Source organism: Cryptomeria japonica, chromosome 4 (genome assembly GCF_030272615.1).
Source record: "Cryptomeria japonica chromosome 4, Sugi_1.0, whole genome shotgun sequence".
NCBI lineage: Eukaryota > Viridiplantae > Streptophyta > Pinopsida > Cupressales > Cupressaceae > Cryptomeria > Cryptomeria japonica.
The window spans coordinates 736,218,417-736,239,088 of record NC_081408.1 but is presented as its reverse complement, the minus strand read 5'-3'; positions in this window follow the sequence as shown (position 1 = coordinate 736,239,088).

Sequence of the window (20,672 nt, the reverse complement as noted above, 5' to 3'; positions counted from 1 at the left end):
ATCATCTCTTCTGATACTAGATTATCAGTACTTCCACTATCCACAATAACCTTACAACACTTACCTCCTGATTTGAAAACAATTTGGAAAAGACTCTTTCTCTAAGTAGGTCTGGTATGCTCACTTCTCTACTCCATCAAGACTCTTCTAGACATAAGGGATTCTCCTTGCTCCATTTCTATCAAGTTCTCATCTGCATCTCCAGTTTTCAGATCTTCACATGCTAAGAAATTCCTTGCCTTTCCCTTGTTACCCTGATGTAGTGCCCCTACCCTAGTCAGCTTTGTAAAACTGGTTTGACCTTGGTTGACTTTTTTATGTGGCATTCTTGAATGGCTGAATTACCATGATGTAATGTTGTAGTCAGATATTATGATTATTGTGCGTACTTGTTAATGTGCTTTCGCATCGATACTTATGTAAGTTTAATTGTTCTCCTGATTCTTGTTATTAATCTCGAGCTAACACCTTCATTATATATATATGCTTGGGTGACTCTTGGTTGCAGGAGATTGTAGGTACAATACCGCCTAGGTGCGAGGTTCATCTTCACTTGGATTCGCAGGGTTGAGTATACCTCTTTCTTCCTTAGAATTTGGGTTAGGTGGTCGTAAAACCCTCATTTTACCCTAGTCATGCTCAAGTGAGCGTCGCCTGTGGTCCATCAGTTTCCCTTTTCATTTGGGTTTGTGGGTCTGGTGTTTGGTTGGCTTTCTTGGGTTGCCTGCTTGGCGTGTGGTAAAACTGAGTATTTAATCCTAAGTAGTTATTTTGATTTAATGTGTTCATTTATGCATTAGTAATTAAGAAACTAAAGTAAATAGGTTTCTTTTATATAATTAATCATTAATTAAAAATTGCTTTATTCATGTGAGTAGCAAGTTTAATTTAATGGTTAATTTTAAATAATGAATTTATTCCGTTTATGCATTTTGAAAGGGAAGATTTAAATTTATTCAAAATAGAAATAATTTAATCTCTTTTGCTTTTTGGAATAGAAAGGTTAATTTTAATTATTTAAAAAATCAATTTTGATTAGAAAAGTAAGTTCAATTCTTATATATTTGATATAGTGTGAAAGATTGATTTTGGGAATTTAATTTAATTAAAAATATTTTACCCTCATTAATATTGTGAAATACAAATATTCACTTTGTTAATATTGAGAAAATTAAAATTAAATGAGGGAGAGAAGCATTTTGATTATTAATTAGAAAAGCAAGTTTAGATTATTTGAATAGTTGAAAAGAATGATTTTTCTTTTTTATAAAAAAAAAAAGTTGTTTAAATACCAAAATTAGGGATTAGGTCGGATTATTCTTCCATTTACCCTAAGTTCGGAAATATTTTTGGGAAATTATTTTTTTGAAGAGCATTTTTGAAAATATTTTTGGAGAAAGATTTTTTGGAGGAGATTTGGGCATTTTGGGAAGGAAGAATTTCTTGAGTTGCAGGTTGCCTCTTCATCAGATCTTTTCCAGGAATGTTTATTGAGGTAGGAATTTGTTTATCAATTTGGTTATTTGTTTTCAAAAAAAAGGGGGAGGGGGAGGAGGCGGGGGGGGGGGGTTTGAAAGTTCTTCATGCTGTTTTTTTTTTTAAATTCTCCATTGAATGCCCTCAAGATTTAGATTCATAGTGGAAATTAGTTAAAGGTTGGCTGAATATATGAATCATTGTATGTGAAATGAGCTTCTTTATGCCCAAAGTTTGTCTATTTGAAAGTTATTGTATTTTTGGAAAAAAAACCAAGATTATTTTGGAAAAATATTCAATATTGTTGTTTCTTGGTCATTCTGGAAAATATATTAGACTGTGAGCAAAAGAAAAATCAGGGGTTTTGGTTTATTTTTCTTTATTGTGTTTTATGGGATTGAGGATTTAATTTAAAATCATATTGTTTTAATCCAAAATCGTATTTTATTTTATTTTTTTCGGACTAGGGTTGGAGGGCAAAGGAGTCGATGGCTCTACCCGCGCTCTCCTTCCCGGGGGCCGTAGCAAGCCATGACCCCTTTGTGGCCGCAGGTACCTGCGACCACAAATTGGCCGCAGGGATCCCTGTGTCCACAGTGGCCACAAGGTAAAACCTACGTCCACAGTGGCCACAAGGGGCCTCTTTGTCCATAGTGTGGCCGTGGGGGAGCTACAAGGGGAGAGGGGGGGGGCTTCCCACCTCTCCCGTGATGGGAAGTGGGCCCCGCAGTGGCCTCCCCAATATTTTAAAAAAAAATGTGTAACATAAAACTTGTTTTATGTAAAGTAATTTTAATAGTTTTTTTATTTAGTTATTATTAATTAATATATATTTTATTAGTGAGGATTAATAAATATATTTTAATTAATATTTAATTTGAAAATGGGGTATTATTAAATTATTATTAATATATATTTTATTAATGGAGATTAATATATATATATATATATATATATATATTAATTAATATTTAATTTGGAATTGTGTATTAATAAATTATTAATTGTTTATATTTTATTATCCAGGGGTTAATAAATATATAACAGTTAATATTTAAATTAGGCATCTATTTTAATGAGGAAGTATCTTTTTGGAAAAAGACTAAATATTATTCTAATTGGAAAATTCTTGAAATAAAATATATCTTGGTAATTTCTAAATGATATGTTATTCAGGGATATATAATTATTGGATTTGAATGTTATAGGTCATCTGGGAATTTTAGAAATGGAATACTAAAGTATATGAGTAATTAAAAAATGAAATATTTATCATTGGATATTTTGAAAACTTAAATGATATGCTTTTAGAATTATTGGAAATTTAATAATGTATCGATTGGAAAATTGGTAAGTTAATGATATCTTCATTTAGTAAAATAAATGGTTTAGTTACGTTCTTCCTCTGTATTGTGAAATAGACAAATAGTAATATTGCACTTTTAGTATTGTATTCACCTTGCAATGGTGATTTTTCTGTTAATGTATTTTTGAAAACTTAGATCATTTCCAAAACTTGATCGACTTTTATTGTTTAAACCAATAGGAAAGAAGATTGTCCTTTTCTGGTTATTGCCTATGCAAGTTTAATTTCTGTATTCACTTTCATTTAAAGTAATGGCAAGGCCTTGATATGTTTGTTTGGACCTTGTCGTTTGGTTGGTTTGGGGTACCTGTTTATGTCTTCGGTCTCTAGTTTGGCTATTGTCTTGTGATGGTGTTATAATTGGTCTTGTCTTTTATGTGGGTGTCGAGTGTTGATTTGTGGTTGACCATAATTGGTTAGGTCTCTAGTTAGACTATCGTCGGGCAATGGACCTTGTATTTGCTTTTAATATGTTCAGTTGGATCTGTTTCTAGGTAGGGATCATTTATGTAATTATTGACCGATGTGGTCGGTTGTGTATTGGTATGATTCGCCTTGATGGCAAGAATGTAAGTGATGTGAAACTTATGTACCCTTAACTTATTTAAATGATTAGAGGGGTCTTGCAGTTGAGCAGACCCAGAGATGTAGCCCTTTAGGGGTGAACTCCGATATCAATTTGGTGTTATGTGTTGCTTTTGTTCTTATGTTTCATGTTTAGTGTTCGTATGTATGGATGACATATTGGTAAAATGTATAAATGGATTAGGTGATATGTATCATAAATGCATGTATGCAGTCATCTCTTAATGCAGTAATGTGGATCATGAAAGAGTGTAGTTTTGATTAGTAGAATGAATTCTATTATAGATGTATCATAGATGCATGTATGCAGTCGCCTCTTAATGCAGTAATGTGGATCATGAAAGAGTGTAGTTTTGATTAGCAAAATGAATTCTATTATAGATGTATCGTAAATGCATGTATGCAGTCGTCTCTTAATGCAGTAATGTGGATCATGAAAGAGTGTAGTTTTGATTAGCAGAATGAATTCTATTATCGTTAATAAAAATAAGTATGCTTGAAAAGATCTCATTAGATATGTTGAAATTTTAGTGCGTTTTGGAACAAGATGCATGGCATGTGATTAATGTAAAATTGAACATAATGAAAGGATAACAATTATTGGATGAACTCGTCATATTACCTAAATTGTAATTCTAATGGATGAACTTCATTTTGTTATCTACTTTTTAACCCTAAATAAATGAACTTCATCATATTAGCTGTATTGTAACTAAAGTGGATGGACTCATCAAGTTAACTATATTTTAACCTTAATGGATGAATTCATATGTTATCTATGTTTTAACTTCTATGGGTAAATTTCCTCATGTTAGACTCATCTTCAACCATAATGGGTGAGAGTGTTCTATTATCTTTAATGTTAATTTACTAAACAAATTATATCCTTGTTTAAAGTAATAACATGAAATTAAGTTAACCTACTTTACTGGGTCAGATGTCATGAGTTGAGTTAGATGTTAAGTTACTTAATCACTTTGGGAAACTCCTTAGGTTTTGTTTAGTCTTCTGATGTGTTATCTAAGCTTTTGATAACTCATTTTATGTTTATGTTGTGTCTTATATTTTTTAAAAAAAATATTTGCACTCCATTTGTGTGTTTTAGCTTCATCCTTTCGAGGTTTCCATGCGGGGCATTACATTTGGTATCAGAGCCCATGTTGCCAACACTGGGATCTCTAGTTTCGCTTGTGCCCTTAGTTGGTGTGAGGTGTATCGACCTTATGTGTATGCTTATCCTCCTTTTTGTATGTGTGTGATTGAGCAGACCTTAACTTGTGTGTAATGTGTGTGTTCACACCTTGTTTTCACCTTCTTGATGTGGGTGCTTTGGAATGATTATATGTGCTTTGTCTGCTTATTGTGGTCTTGGTCTATGATTTCTCTTATTCTGAAAGAGTGTCATATGCACCTTCCTTATTGATTTTTGTACTCTATTGACTAATCCATTTGGGATGGTTAGTGTTGTCTTGAAACTGAAAGTACGAAATGTGCGTGTTTAAGAGAATGATCTAGCTTAGTGTTGTCCACTTGAAGGACTAGTATGGTAAATATTGAATTCTTATTATGTAGCAAATTGAATGATTATCACCCTTCCTCCTCTCTCTCTCTAGAAAATTAAAATGTATTTGATATGTGTAATTATCTCTTATTTGAGTTTTCTTTTGCAAGCGAAGGTTGCAACTTCTTGAGCCCTTGTGTGAGCCTTATAACGCTTATGTGGTTTTAGATTATAAAAGGGCTTTGGTTTGGAAGTTCATATTGTATATTGAGAAAAATTGTATGTTTACATTAAAGAATTCTCCATGTGTTTTGTAGGAGTAACATAATTAAATTCTATCTTAAGTAAGGTGCATTAATATGTGAATAGTTGATTTTGTGAAACTGCTTTGTTTGTAAAAGAAGTATCAAAAGGGAACATGTTATAGTAGCTTCGAGAGTGTATTAATGTGTTCCACGAAAGATTGTTTTATGTGTTTTATTAAACCAATTTGATTGAGGATCTATTTTAGTGATGCCCATTGAACTTGCTTTTGGGTATATGTAATTACCTTATTATGTTTAGAAAGTGCGAATGAAAAGCTTGTTTGATGTATATGCATTAATGTGTATTATTTAGTTGATAGCTCCTCGCTTATCTTCATACCATACCTTGAATTTTGAATGATAGGTTTCTGATTATGATATGTTTTGTATTAAATTAAGGATAGTGAGTGTTCTCAAGAGGTCTTGTATTATCGATAAGATTACCTGTTTGATCTCTGTTGTTTGGAAAACTACAACATTCTATTGCAACCATAATAATTGAAAATGTCATGTTAGGTTGTTTGGCATCCTCCTAAAATGGAGCGAAATGAAAACCCTGCAATTAAATGATAGATTTATAGTGAGAAACTTTAGCGTGTAGTGTGATCTTGTTGATCTTGTGTCTTTGTAGGAAATAGTTTGATTATCAAACTCTCTTTCCCTTCTCTTTGCCTAAATCATAAGATTTTTAGAAATACTACTAAGAATGCATTGATTTAAAAAGAATTTTTATAACGCATATGAAATTGTATGTTTGCTTTTGGACTTCTTATGGAAAAAATGAAAGTCTTAAGCTTCAAAAATAAAATTGCATAGTTAGTATTGTGAATACAAATGCTTAGTGGAATTAGAGAAAGATATAGGAATGATGTTATTTCCTTATGTAATGGTGAATTGTTAAGAATTTCAGTTCTTGTATCTAGAATAAACTTGATTTAGTTATTCATGTGGAGAGCATAATTAGAACTTTCCTTGAGTAGATGATAGCGTACTAAAAAGTACCCCCCGTAAATGTGACTAAACCAGTAATGGTGCCTTCCTTGTGTATTGTAAGAAACCCGTGCTTTCTATATGTGCCCATGGGATGGTGAAATAATCAACCATGGAGGATATGTTTGGTTATAAGTATGGGAAACCATACTGTTTATGTCATGTTGCTTATTTGTTTCCTTACTGAGTGCCAACCCACGGGTTGTTGATAATTCAGTATGTGAAGGGGTAGTATTAGAAGTCACCATTCCTTGAATAGTACGGATCGACGTACGAGTAATGTCGACGCGAAGCAACTTTAGCTTCTCTATTTCAAGGAAGAATATAGTTATATAATGAAACTGTATTATAGGTGTACTCAATACTTTCCCTTTTGATGAACCGATTTATAAGGTTCATGTGTGCCAGCCTATTCCTATCCTTTATTTGAGCATATTGATGACAGTTCTTGAGCATAATGATGGTTTTTATTGGAGGATATTTCACCTTGTCTTCATGAAAGGTATGTTATTTTTCACATGAGCTGCCAATTGGCCAGCGTTGGTAGACATGTGGGTGGACCTTAGCCATGTATACCTCTGGCTTATAGCGAGTATCCTGAGAGGTACGTTTCTATGCGGGGTGTGACCTGTGCATGCCCTTTTCCGCGAGGTACACTGCCATGCGGGATACGTCCATTGCATGCCTTTTCCGCTTGGAGTATATCCATGCCGTGCTGAGACACGATGCAAGATGTAGTAGACATTGCCATGTAGCCTACCGACTGGTTTAGGGTAGAGCCATGCCGCTTGACGACGTGATGCGAGGTGATGTTGAGGTGCACACTGCCATGCCATGCAGATGTGTGATTAGGCCACACCACATGATGAGCTACTGTGATAGCTAGACGATTGTTCCTTCCTTCATCATTGGTGGCTAGATTCTAGTCACATAGTGATGTTATGTGCAATTATGATATTTTTTATTTATTTCCTTGTGAGCTCGCAATTTATTTTATTTTGACCTTGAAGGTTTAGCCACGATCTTGCAATCTTTTGCTTACTTGTTTTGGTGTTGCAATTCCAGAATTATTTTCTTGCCTTACTATTGGAATTGATGATTATTATCTTTATTTTTCTGTACTTTGGTGGCTAAACTGGTTTATCCTTATTGTTTTCGTATGCTGGTCTTGTGTTGAAATGTGAATTCCTCTCCAAGAACATAGGAGACGGTCTTGGTTGAGTGTATACGAGGAAGTAGACATAGGGAACCTTGAGGATGGAGGTATGTGAGGCTGTGAGACAGCTAGGATCCACTACCTACCTATGTGTGATGACTATCTCTTGGAGGCTAACCACCTTACTTAACAAGGGATGTTCACGTAGGTCTTGTATGGAAAGTAGCACTGCTATGGTGTGCCCTAGCACCATCAAGCCCTTGAGTGAGATATTGGATATTTATGATCATATTATTGTTCTGAGATCAGGCATAGAGATGTTGATCGTGCATGTTATCTTTGACTGAGCATTAGACATGCTCACATGTGGCCTTTTGAGTTGTGCATTCTAGCTATGTGGATGGTTATTATGTGTAATCATGGATTAACTGGTGTTAACTTGTCACTATGTTATGGGACATAGTCATTGGAAAGGTTCTTATATGCCTGGAAAGTGTAAACAATTGAGTTATTTATGTTGCTTTTATTTATTGAAAGTTAACTTGGTTGTAGAAATTGATATTTGAATCTAGTTCTATGCGATAAAGTTTCATGAAAAAGATGTATTGGTAAAAAGAATTGATCATGATGGCATGTTTTCTTGTTATGTTTGATAGATGAGTATAGTAATTGTTGCTTACCTCTTTTAATGCTTTAAATTGGTGTAATGAAAGGAAGAAAATTCTTGTATCTCTACTATGATTGTGGATAATTCCTAGAATATTTTAAGAAATGTATGGTTTTAGATGTATCTTGCCAATGGATAATGACATTCGTAGAGAATTTAGCAATAATGTTTCAATTGTTTGTGAAAAAATTTATATGTGCAAATTGATAATTGTTAATTGAGTTTCAGGGCTAATACGTGTTGCATGATTTCCACTTAGCCTTACGACTTCCAAGAGTAAGTCGAAGCCTAGGGGGGAGGATGTAGTGCCCCTACCCTAGTCAGCTTTGTAAAATCGGTTTGACCTTGGTTGACTTTTTTATGTGGCATTCTTGAATGGTTGAATTACCATGATGTAATGTTGTAGTCAGATATTATGATTATTGTGCATACCTGTTAATGTTCTTTTGGATTGATTCTTATGTAAGTTTAATTGTTCTCCTGATTCTTGTTGCAGGAGATTGCAGGTATAGTACCGCCTAGGTGCGAGGTTGGTCTTCACCTAGATTCGCAGGGTTGAGTATACCTCTTTCTTCCTTAGAATTTGGGTTAGGTGGTCGTAAAACCCTCATTTTACCCTAGTCATGCTCAAGTGAGCGTTGCTTGTGGTCCGTCAGTTTCCCTTTTCATTTGGGTTTACGGGTCAAGTGTTTGGTTGGCTTTCTTGGGTTGTGTGCTTGGCGTGTGGTAAAACTGAGTATTTAATCCTAAATAGTTATTTTGATTTCATGTGTTCATTTACGCACTAGTAATTAAGAAACTAAAGTAAATAGGTTTCTTTTATATAATTAATCATTAATTAAAAATTGCTCTATTCATGTGTGTAGCAAGTTGTGTAGCAAGTTTAATTTAATGGTTAATTTTAAATAATGAATTTATTCTGTTTATGCATTTTGAGAGGGAAGATTTAAATTTATTTGAAATAGAAATAATTTAATCTCTTTTGCTTTTTGGAATAGAAAGGTTAATTTTAATTATTGAAGAAAATCAATTTTGATTAGAAAAGTAAGTTTAATTCTTATATATTTGATATAGTGTGAAAGATTGATTTTGGGAATTTAATTTAATTAAAAATATTTTACCCTCATTAATATTGTGAAATACAAATATTAGCTTTGTTAATATTGAGAAAATTAAAATTAAACAAGGGAGAGAAGCATTTTGATTATTAATTAGAAAAGCAAGTTTAGATTATTTGAATAGTTGAAAAGAATGATTTTTCTTTTTTATAAAAAAAAAGTTGTTTAAATTCCAAAATTAGGGATTAGGTCAGATTATTCTTCTATTTACCCTAGGTTTGGAAATATTTTTGGGAAATTATTTTTTTGAAGAGCATTTTTGAAAATATTTTTGGAGAAGGATTTTTTGGAGGAGATTTGGGCATTTTGGGAAGGAAGGATTTTTTGAGTTGTAGGTTGGGCTCTTCATCATATCTTTTCCAGGAATGCTTATTGAGGTAGGAATTTGTTTATCAATTTGGTTATTTGTTTTCAAAAAAAAAGAGGGGGTTTGAATGTTCTTCATGCAGTTTTGTTTTTTTAAATTCTCCATTGAATGCCCTCAAGATTTAGATTCATAGTGGAAATTAGTTAAAGGTTGGCTGAATATATGAATCATTGTATGTGAAATGAACTTCTTTATGCCCAAAGTTTGTCTATTTGAAAGTTATTGTGTTTTTGGAAAAAAAACCAAGATTATTTTGGAAAAATATTCAATATTGTTGTTTCTTGGTCATTCTGGAAAATATATTAGACTGTGAGCAAAAGAAAAATCGGGGGTTTTGGTTTATTTTTCTTTATTGTGTTTTATGGGATTGATGATTTAATTTAAAATCATATTGTTTTAATCTGAAATCGTATTTTTTTTTTCGGAGTAGGGTTGGAGGGCGAAGGAGCCGAGGGTTCTACCCGCACCCTCCTCCCCGTTGGCCGTAGGGAGCCACGACCCCTTTGTGGTCATAGGGACCTGCAACCACAAAGTGGCCGCGGGGATCCCTGCGTCCACTTTGTGGTCGCGGGGATCTCTGTGTCCACAGTGGTCGCAGGGTAAAACCTACATCCACAGTGGTCGCGGGGAAACCCTGCATCCACAATGGCTGCAGGGGGCCTGTGCCTCCACAGTGTGGCCGCGGGGGAGCTGCGGGGGTATTATTAAATTATTATTAATATATATTTTATTAATGGATATTAATATATATATATATATATATATATATATTAATATTTAATTTGGAATTGTGTATTAATAAATTATTAATTGTTTATATTTTATTATCCAAGGGTTAATAAATATATAACATTTAATATTTAAATTGGGCATCTGTTTTAATGAAGAAGTATCTTTTTGGAAAAAGACTAAATATTATTCTAATTAGAAAATTCTTGGAATAAAATATATCTTGGTAATTTCTAAATGATATGTTATTCAGGGATATATAATTATTGGATTTGAATGTTATAGATCATCTGGGAATTTGAGAAATGGAATACTAAAGTATATGAGTAATTGAAAAATGAAATATTTATCATTGGATATTTTGAAAACTTAAATGATATGCTTTTAGAATTATTGGAAATTTAATAATGTGTCGATTGGAAAATTGGTAAGTTAACGATACCTTCATTTAGTAAAATAAATGGTTTAGTTATGTTCTTCTTCTGTATTGTGAAATAGACAAATGGTAATATTGCAATTTTAGTATTGTATTCACCTTGCAATGGTGATTTTTTTGTTAATGTATTTTTGAAAACTTAGATCATTTATTAAACTTGATTGACTTTTATTGTTTAAACCAATAGGAAAGAAGATTGTCCTTTTCCGGTTATTGCCTATGCAAGTTTAATTTCTACATTCACTTTCGTTTAAAGTAATGGCAAGGCCTTGATATGTTTGTTTGGACCCTGTCGTTTGGTTGGTTTGGGGTACCTGTTTATGTCTTCGATCTCTAGTTTGGTTGTTGCCTTGTGATGGTGTTATAATTGGTCTTGTCCTTTATGCGGGTGTCGAGTGTTGATTTGTGGTTGACCATAATTAGTTAGGTCTCTAGTTACAATACCATCGAGCAATGGACCTTGTATTTGCTTTTAATATGTTTAGTTGGATCCGTTTCTAGGTAGGGATCATTTATGTAATTATTGATCGATGTAGCCGGTTGTGTATTGGTATGATTCACCTTGATGGCAGGAATGTAAATGATGTGAAACGTATGTACCCTTAACTTATTTAAATGATCAGAGGGGTCTTGCAGTTGAGCAGACCCAGAGATGTAGCCTTTTAGGGGTGAACTCCGATATCAATTTGGTGTTATGTGCTGCTTTTGTTCTTATGTTTCATGTTTAGTGTTCGTATGTATGGATGACATATTGGTAAAATGTATAAGTGGATTAGGTGAGATGTATCGTAAATGCATGTATGCAGTCGTCTCTTAATGTGTTAATGTGGATCATGAAAGAGTGTAGTTTTGATTAGCAGAATGAATTCTATTATAGATGTATCGTAAATGCATGTATGCAGTCGTCTCTTAATGTAGTAATGTGGATCATGAAAGAGTGTAGTTTTGATTAGCATAATGAATTCTATTATAGATGTATCGTAAATGCATGTATGCAGTCATCTCTTAATGCAGTAATGTGGATCATGAAAGAGTGTAGTTTTGATTAGCAGAATGAATTCTGTTATCATTAATGAAAATAAGTATGCTTGAAAAGATCTCATTAGATATGTTGAAATTTTAGTGTGTTTTGGAACAAGATGCATGGGATGTGATTAATGTAAAACTGAATGTAATGAACGGATAACAATTATTGGATGAACTCGTCATATTACCTAAATTGTAATTATAATGGATGAACTTCATTTTGTTATCTACTTTTTAACCCTAAATAAATGAACTTCATCATATTAGCTATATTGTAACTAAAGTGGATGAACTCATCAAGTTAACTATATTTTAACCTTAATGGATGAATTCATATGTTATCTATGTTTTAACTTCTATGGGTAAATTTCCTCATGTTAGACTCATCTTCAACCATAATGGATGAGCGCATTCTATTATCTTTAATGTTAATATACTAAACAAATTATATCCTTGTTTAAAGTAATAACATGAAATTAAGTTAACTTGCTTTACTGGGTCAGATGTCGTGAGTTGAGTTAGATGTTAAGTTACGTAATCATGTTGGGAAACTCCTTAGGTTTTGTTTAGTCTTCCGCTGTGTTATCTAAGCTTTTGATAACTTATTGTATCTTTATGTTGTGTCTTATATTTAAAAAAAAAAAATTTCACTCCATTTGTGTGTTTTAGCTTCATCCCTTCAGGGTTTCCTGGCGGGGCATTACACGTGAGGACATTCATAAGCTCTATGTCCAGTTTCCCCACACTTGAAACATGTACCCAAGAACTGCTTATTGCTACCTCCTTTCCTTTGTGTCTTTAGCTCTGGTTCTTTACTCCATTTAGATTTTGGTTCTTCAGCAGTTTGCTTCTCCATACTGCCACTCATCTTCCCTCTTTCTATTGCATGTCTATCCCTTCCCCTAGGGTTATTATGTTGTATCCTCTTCACTTGATCTTCTTCCTTCAACGCATATTGATAAGCCTCCTCAACTGTAGAAATCTTTAGCATACTCATCTCATCGTGGATGTTAATTCAAAGTCCATTTATGTATCTAGTCACCTTTTCCCTATCCACCTCTCGATGACCGTATCTGATCATCACCTTGTAGAATTATTTAGTATCTTCACACTCATGTCCTTTTTCTTCAAGTTTTGCAACCTTTTGAACAACTCCAACTCATAGTCTCCTGGAATGAATTTAGCCATCAATCTCACGACCATCTGCCTCCACCGGGTGATTTTTATCGCACCGTTCTCCACTCTATCTCTCTACAACTCTTTCCACCATAAAGCAGCATGTCATTTCAACTTAGTTTGTGATAACCAGACTCTCTGTGGGTCCTTAACATCTTCAAACTCTAAGGAGTCCTCTAACTCTCTGATCTAGTCTAAGGTCTTCCGAATTCAATGAACCCGAAAAGTTAAAAACCTCAACTTTATGAATTTTACTCACTTGCGCCACCGCTCTAAGAAATATTTCTTGTCCTTCATTTGCTAGTTCTTCAACCTCTTCGACCTCAAGATCTTCTCCTGCCTCTTCATATTCATCATCCAATTCTGGATTCCTCTGCAAACCAGCCAACGGGTTTTGGATCTCATTCTTGAAATCCTCCATCATCTGCTCTACCCTTTTAGGGTTCATCCTCTTCGACAACATCTCCTCCCTTTGCTCCGGTGCAACTGCCTTATTTCGGCGATCTGAATACAAAGTTTCAATTACCTCTTTGTTGGAGATATTTTGAACATATTTGCAACCTACCTCAAATCAACGATTTGTTCACCCAAAGGAATGCCTCAAGGTTCACATCTAGCTCTGATACCATCAGACGTAGCCATGGTTCGGAGGGCCCTCAAAGAGATCAATCTAGATCATGCAACAAGAGTAACACAATGGAAGCACGAACACAAAACATATAAAATGCAATTGGAGACATCTGCAACATCATATATTCATCATAAATCAACTGATAATATCCATAAATCAAAACATTCTTGCAGGACCAGATACATCACACATTCCAGATTACAATCATCTGGATCTCTAAATTACAGATCATGAAACTAAATTATCATATGTCTTCTTATCTACCTCTATATTTGCTTCTCTCCCTCCTAAAGACCAATTACATCAATATATATCATTCGAAACACATCTGGGTCGGCCACAAAAGATCACATTCTTCAAAGCAAGAAAATGAAACGTGTAAAATAGGTCGGCCCCAAAATGTGAAGATCTACTCCACCAAGAATGCAAATGAAGTGCAAACCACCAAGGAAGGTCAACCAAGAGCCAAGGAACATCGAACATGGTACCAAATAGATCTGCAAGCTAATAAATCGCTGTGTACGAGAAAAAATCTCCAACTAGCTGTTAAGCTCAAAACTGCTCTAAGAACCAAGAAACAGACAATCCGGAAGCGATAACTTGCCAGAAAATAATCCAAATGAACTGAAAATCCCAGACAAGGAACAAGAACCAGTCTGGAAGCCAACAATCTGATCCACAATGAATAATGAACAACTACAGGAAAATTTCGCAAGAAGCACAAAAACTGCAACATAGAACAAGAACAAACTGAAAGCAAATATTTTTGGTTGATACAAGATTGCTCATCGATCGAGGATGCTCCTGCATCAAGTCTATCAGCTAGATGAGATTGCAACATATGTCCATTGCGCTGATATAACTCATTAGTGGTGATTGGCATGCCTTGAAAACTTCTTTTCACAAATACAGTTGATGAATTTTGTTCACGATGTCTCATTATCATATTCATCATAAAATTATTTGAATCTCGGATGTTGACCAAAACAATGGTCCCTATATTGCAATAGATGCTTCACAAATTCATGTAGATGCACTCGCCTCATTAGAGGTTCTAACTAGTCACAGCTTCCATCAGGAAATAATGTTGGAAATTTCATATCAAGTAATCTTGATATGACACTCATTAATAGGAGATGCACCAATCCCTAGGCAATCAATTAATGAAGTTGGATTTGCATTGCGTTTATTAAACCAAACATGAATCAATTTCATCTCTCTTTGAGCATTAGGAAATTTGGAAGCCATTAATTTTGTGTGGTCAATTATATTAGTTTCATTTGTATTCATCATTGGACCCACAAATAGCATTTCATTTGCATCATAATTGAGTTCCATGTGCAATGTCTTCAATCTGTTAAAAATATTTTCATCACAATTTCTTGATAGATTGTCCAAAGTATTTTCATCAATTCTAACATCGGAGTAAAACTTGTCATGGTCTACTTTGTACTTAAGCGCTACATACATGATCTTTATTGATTGTAAAGTTATAATTGGTGTCACGTTGATCCCTTCTTCAAACAATAATGATTGACAAATGATTTATTGTATGTGGTGCAAAATTTTTGAAACATGCTCAACATTTTGTGGGAAGCTTATCGTGCGTCCTTTGTATTTATATTGGCCAGCTATTGCATGTGTTACTTGTAGTATTAGGTTGGCATGTGCAATCGACACTTCTTCTACCCAAGTCAAGTTTGCAAGCTCCTCTAGCTGAGGCTTGAGATCCATATTATTTGAAGCTAAAAAATCTATGAAGATCTCTCTCTTGTTGACATCTATTACATATCGGACCCTCGGATGTGCAACACACTCTGATTCCTAAGTAACATTCTTGACAAATATAATATATGTTTGTCATTGTAAAACTATCCAATTGATGACGAAACTATAGTTAGAATCTTTTGAAATCAGTTTGAAGCATTCCATTTGGATTTTGTATGTTTTCTTCATTTCTTTCTATAGTTAAATTGATGCCAACTAGAGTTGCATGTTGAGGTGTTTCTTGTACAAGTTCTATTGATCTTGAGTTTTCATTTTCAATATTCAATCTTTTGATATTTGCATTAGAAGGTTGATTGTAGCTCTCACTTAAGTGTAGATTACGTTGATGGCTTCCTTCTCTTTCAAAATGAGAGAGTTCTTCAAGACCATGCCTAATTATATTTTGTTCTTCTCTATTTTGAAATTCTAATTCTTGTAATGTTACTTCTGCCAGGTTCTTCTAGCATATCTTTCTCTTTGAGCTTCGTTTTCTCTTATTTTTCATTCTTCCCCTTCAACTCCTGTCATTTGTTCCCATTGTCGTCTTCGATACTCCCTTTGATATTCTCTTTGGTATTGCCGTTGATATTGTCTCCTTTGCTAAGACTGATTCAAAATTCAGTCTTGGGTGCACCATAGCTATAACAAAAATCATATTTGACATAAATTAAATGTATTATTTTTAGAGCATTGTTGTAGCCAAGAAGTTTGGACTTGAAAAATTAAAGTGGAAGAATGGTAAACTTATTTATATTTGATAGCAATTGCATTTTGCATAGAAGAAAATCGCAAAAGGAAGATTCAAAATAGAAGTTAATTTAGATTACTATAAAATAACAATATAACATTTGTAATATAATAAATTTAATGATGTATACACAAAATATAAAGGTATAAAACTAAATAGACTTGCTTTCCTTTTTATCTAGCACTTTTTGATTATCAAGATTCCTCAAAGGGCAAGATGATAAAAAGTTGACATGAATAAATTTTAAATTTGAAAATTAGACTTGTTGAAAAACAAACATCAATTACAATTATTGAAGTTACACCATAAAAGAAAAATTTTGGCATTGCACATTGTTTAAAATAATGGAACAATTATACAACTTATGTGATATTAAACATTCATATATTTGAAAACATCATCAGATTTATTAAACATTCATGTATATGAATACATTGTAGTACCCCTGCGCTAATCAAATTCTAATTTTGGTTTGACCTTGGTTAGTTTATCATGTTATAATGTTATAGTCAGATGTTTTGATTATTGTGCGTACCGGTTAATGTGGTTTTCGTATCAATTTGTATGTAAGCTTATTAGTTCTCCTAATTCGTGTTATTAATTTTGGGCTAACACTTTTATTAAATAAGTATATGTATGCATGTGTGATTCCTGGTTGCAGGAGATTGTAGGTATAGTACTGCATGGGTGTGAGGTTCATCTCCACCTGGATTCGCAGGTTTGAGTGTTCCTCATTGACCCCTAGAAATGGGATAAGGTGGTTGTGAGACCTTCGTTTGACCTTGGTCATGCTCAAGTGAGCGTCGTCAGTCGTCTGTCGGTATCCCCTTTGATGGGGTATGCAGGTCGTCTGTCTGTTTGTCTTTCTTGGGTTGCGTGTTTTATGTGTGGTTAAATTGAGTAATTAATCCTTAATGTTTAAATTGATTTAATGTGTGTTTACGCATTAGTAATTAAGGGATTAAATTAAATAGGTTCCCTTTATGCGATTAATCGTTAATTGGAATTGCTCAATTCACGTTGGTAGCAAGTTCGATTAAATGGTTAATTTTAAACGATAAATTTATTCTGTTTATGCTTTTGGAAAGGAAAGATTTAAATTTATTTGAAATATAATTAATTTAATTTCTTTGCCCTTTTAAAAAATAAATAAATAAAATAAAATAGAGTTAAAACTATTGCCTTAATTACTTTTAGAAAAGTTAATTAAATGTCATGAGAAAAGAGAAATAAAAGAAATGATTTTTACAAATAACTTTCCCATTTACTTTTTGGAAATTAGAAAAATAATCTCTTTTATTATTAAATATTATGATTTATTAGAAAACATTTTTCAACCTAAAAGTTTAGGTTGAATATTTTTCTATATTATGCCTGTGAGTTCATGGGAAAGAAAAAAATGCATATTTTTGGAGAAATTTTGGAGGTCGGATTGGAAACCAGAGTTGGAGCTTGGAGGTTTGATTCAGATTGTTTGCAGAATATTTGTCAAAGAAAGATTTATGAAACTTTATGTTTTTCTCAAATCTCTGTCACATACATTTTTTTTTGTTCCTGGTATAAATTCTTTTTCAAAAAATAATTTTATGGATGGCTGTAGTTTATTAAACATTTTCTTAAGAGTGCAGGGAAAATAGATTTTTTTTTTAATCTCTGGGAAAAGAGATTTTTATAATCTTTGATTAAAAATAAAATAAAATAAAAGATATGTTTTGTTGGGTCTATCTATACCCAAAATTTGGGTATTGAATTTATTAGTTTTAATAAATTTAAAATAAAAATAAAGAATTAAAAATAAATAAATTATAAAAATAAAAAATCATTCCCTCTTATTTCACTCAGAAAATTTTCCAAATAAACTTGGCAATGGAAGTTTGATTTTTACAGAAAAAATAAAAAAATAAAAAATTCATAACCTGTGAAAATATATAAAAATAAATTTTAAAAAAAAAATCAAATTGACTTTTAAAATATTAAGTCAAGAAATTTATGAGTTTGCTGGAAAACTCATAAATTTCCGAGTTTTGCTTTATGTTCTGGGAAGTAAAATTTTTGTTAAAAAAAAAAAGTTTTTAATTTTATTTTATTAAAAAGTTTTTTTTCAATAGTTTTATTTATTTATTAATTATTATTTAATATATATTTTATTAATGAAAATTAATATATATATATATATATTAATTAATATTTAATTGGTAAATTTTTATTATTAATTATTAATTGTTTATATTTTATTAATCACGGATTAATAAATATTTATCAATTAATATTTAATTTTGGTATTTATGTATGCACGAAGTATCTTTTTTTAGGAAAAGGATAAAATAATGTATTATTTGGAAACATTGAAAATTTAGTAATGTATCATTTGGAAAATTGGCAAGTAAATGATATTTTCATTAGGAAAATAAATTGTTTAATTTATATTTCTCTTTGTATTGGGAAATAGGCAAAATTGTACTATTCCAATTGTGGTATTGAATTTATCTTGTATGCTAATTTTCTATTATTATTTTTTTGAAAACTTAGATCCTTTAGAAAACAGGATCGATTGTTGTGTGAAAACAATAGGAAACAAGATTGTCTTTTCCAATCTATGCCTATGCATGTTTAACTTTCTGTATTTGCATTTGCTTAAGAAATGGCAAGTCTTTGATTTTGTTTGTTGGATCTTGTCGTAAGTTTGAATTGGGTACCTGTTTCTGTCCTCGATCTCGAGTTTTGACTGTTGTCTTGTGGTGGTGTTGTAACCGGTCATATCCCTTATGCGGATGTTGAATGTTGGTTTGTGGTTGACCATAGCCGGTCAGGTCTCTAGTTAGAGTACCGTCAGCCATTACACCTCGTATGAAGTCTTATTTGACCAAGTAGGTATTCCTACCATGTTGAACTCCATTTACTTGACCTTGTGTATTCCTTGGTTTAGGAGTTTGTTTGAGTATAGTCTAGTGTCATTTGGCAAAGTGACTTTTGATTGGGGGTCGTGCCCAAAGTGGTTTTTGGGTAACCCATCGAAAGTGTGTCCAAATAAGTGATAATCTAATAGCATATTAGAGAGTTAGTTAATGAATCACTAAGTAAGATAATTGTGCCTCACGCATGGGATGAGTGCTAGCACAGACTCGACATGCAGTGAGAAGACCCGAAATGACAAACCATCAACCTTGTCTTCACGAAAGGTTGTGTTGGGTCCACGTGAGGCTTGGATGGGCCAGAGGTTCAGAATAGGTTGTCAGGGTAAACCAGTGGATGAGGCCAGAACCTATTAAGACCTGCCATGGTAACCATACCAGGTTATGTGATGACACTTGTCGCTTATGTTTACTAGTGTGTTGTTTTGTTGTCTTAATAGGAGCATTGTTGAGGAGTCGTTCTGATGTTTATGGCCTTGTGAGAACTTGATATCATGTTGGACCTTGGGTTGCGAAGATTTAGTTTCGTTGATGCTCTAGTTGATCTTTTGTAATTGCTTCTTATTATGTTCAATTGGATCCTTTCCTATTGAGGGATCATTTATGTTTTTATTTGACCAATGGGGTCGTATGTATTATTGGTTATGTTCACCTTGATGACAGGATTGTAAATGATGTGAACCTTATGTATTCTTCTCTATTATTTAATTATCACAGGGGTCTTGCAGTTGAGTAGACCCGGAGATGTAGCACACTAGGGGTGAACTCCGAGATCATTTTGGTGTTATGTGGTGTTTTACATTCTTATGTTTCCTTTTAATTTAGCATGTATGGATGGCATTATATTAGTATGTATAATGTAGATTAGATAAAGTTAATCTTAAATGCGTGTATGCAGTCATCTTATTAAATGCAGTAAATTGGATTATGAAGAATGTAGATTTGAATAATGGAATGTATTCAGTTATTGATTATGCAATTAAGTATGCATGAAAAGTATTAATTAGTTTATGATGAAATTAAAGTATGCTATGAAATTAGATGCATGGCATATGTTTAATGTAAGATTGTATGTAATGCTTGGTTAAATTTTATTGGATGAACTTAATCATGTCACATATACTTTTAACCTCAATGAATGAACCTTATCATGCGATCTATATTTTTATCTTATTGAAATAAATTATCTTTGTTTAAGTATTATCTTGTCATTAAGTTAGTCAACTTAATTGGATTAATTAACGTGAGTTGAGTTAAATGTTGAATTAAGTAATCACGTTGGGAAACTCTTTATGTGTTATTTAGTCTTCCGTTGTAGTATCTGAACTTATGATAACTCGTTGTACCATTGTGTTGTGTTTAATTTTTTTTAAAAAAAATTATTTGCACTCTATTCTTGTGTTTTAGCTTAATCCCTTCGGGGTTTCCTGGCGAGGCATTACATACATAATCAGATTTATTATTAAAAACAAGTAATGTAATGGGTCTATTGCATTGATCAATTGTGAAGAAATCAAATCAACTAGATTAGACATATCCAATGAGTTAATTTGAAATGTTTGAAAACTTGATTAACAAGATATACATTGAAGCAATTTAATGTAATAAAACTTAGAACTTCGCTATTGAATCTAATAAAGTTCTTTCAACTGAATAATCATTTTTTTTTGTTTTCATCATTATAGGTCTCTTTTTTGACTGAAGTTTAAATATGTA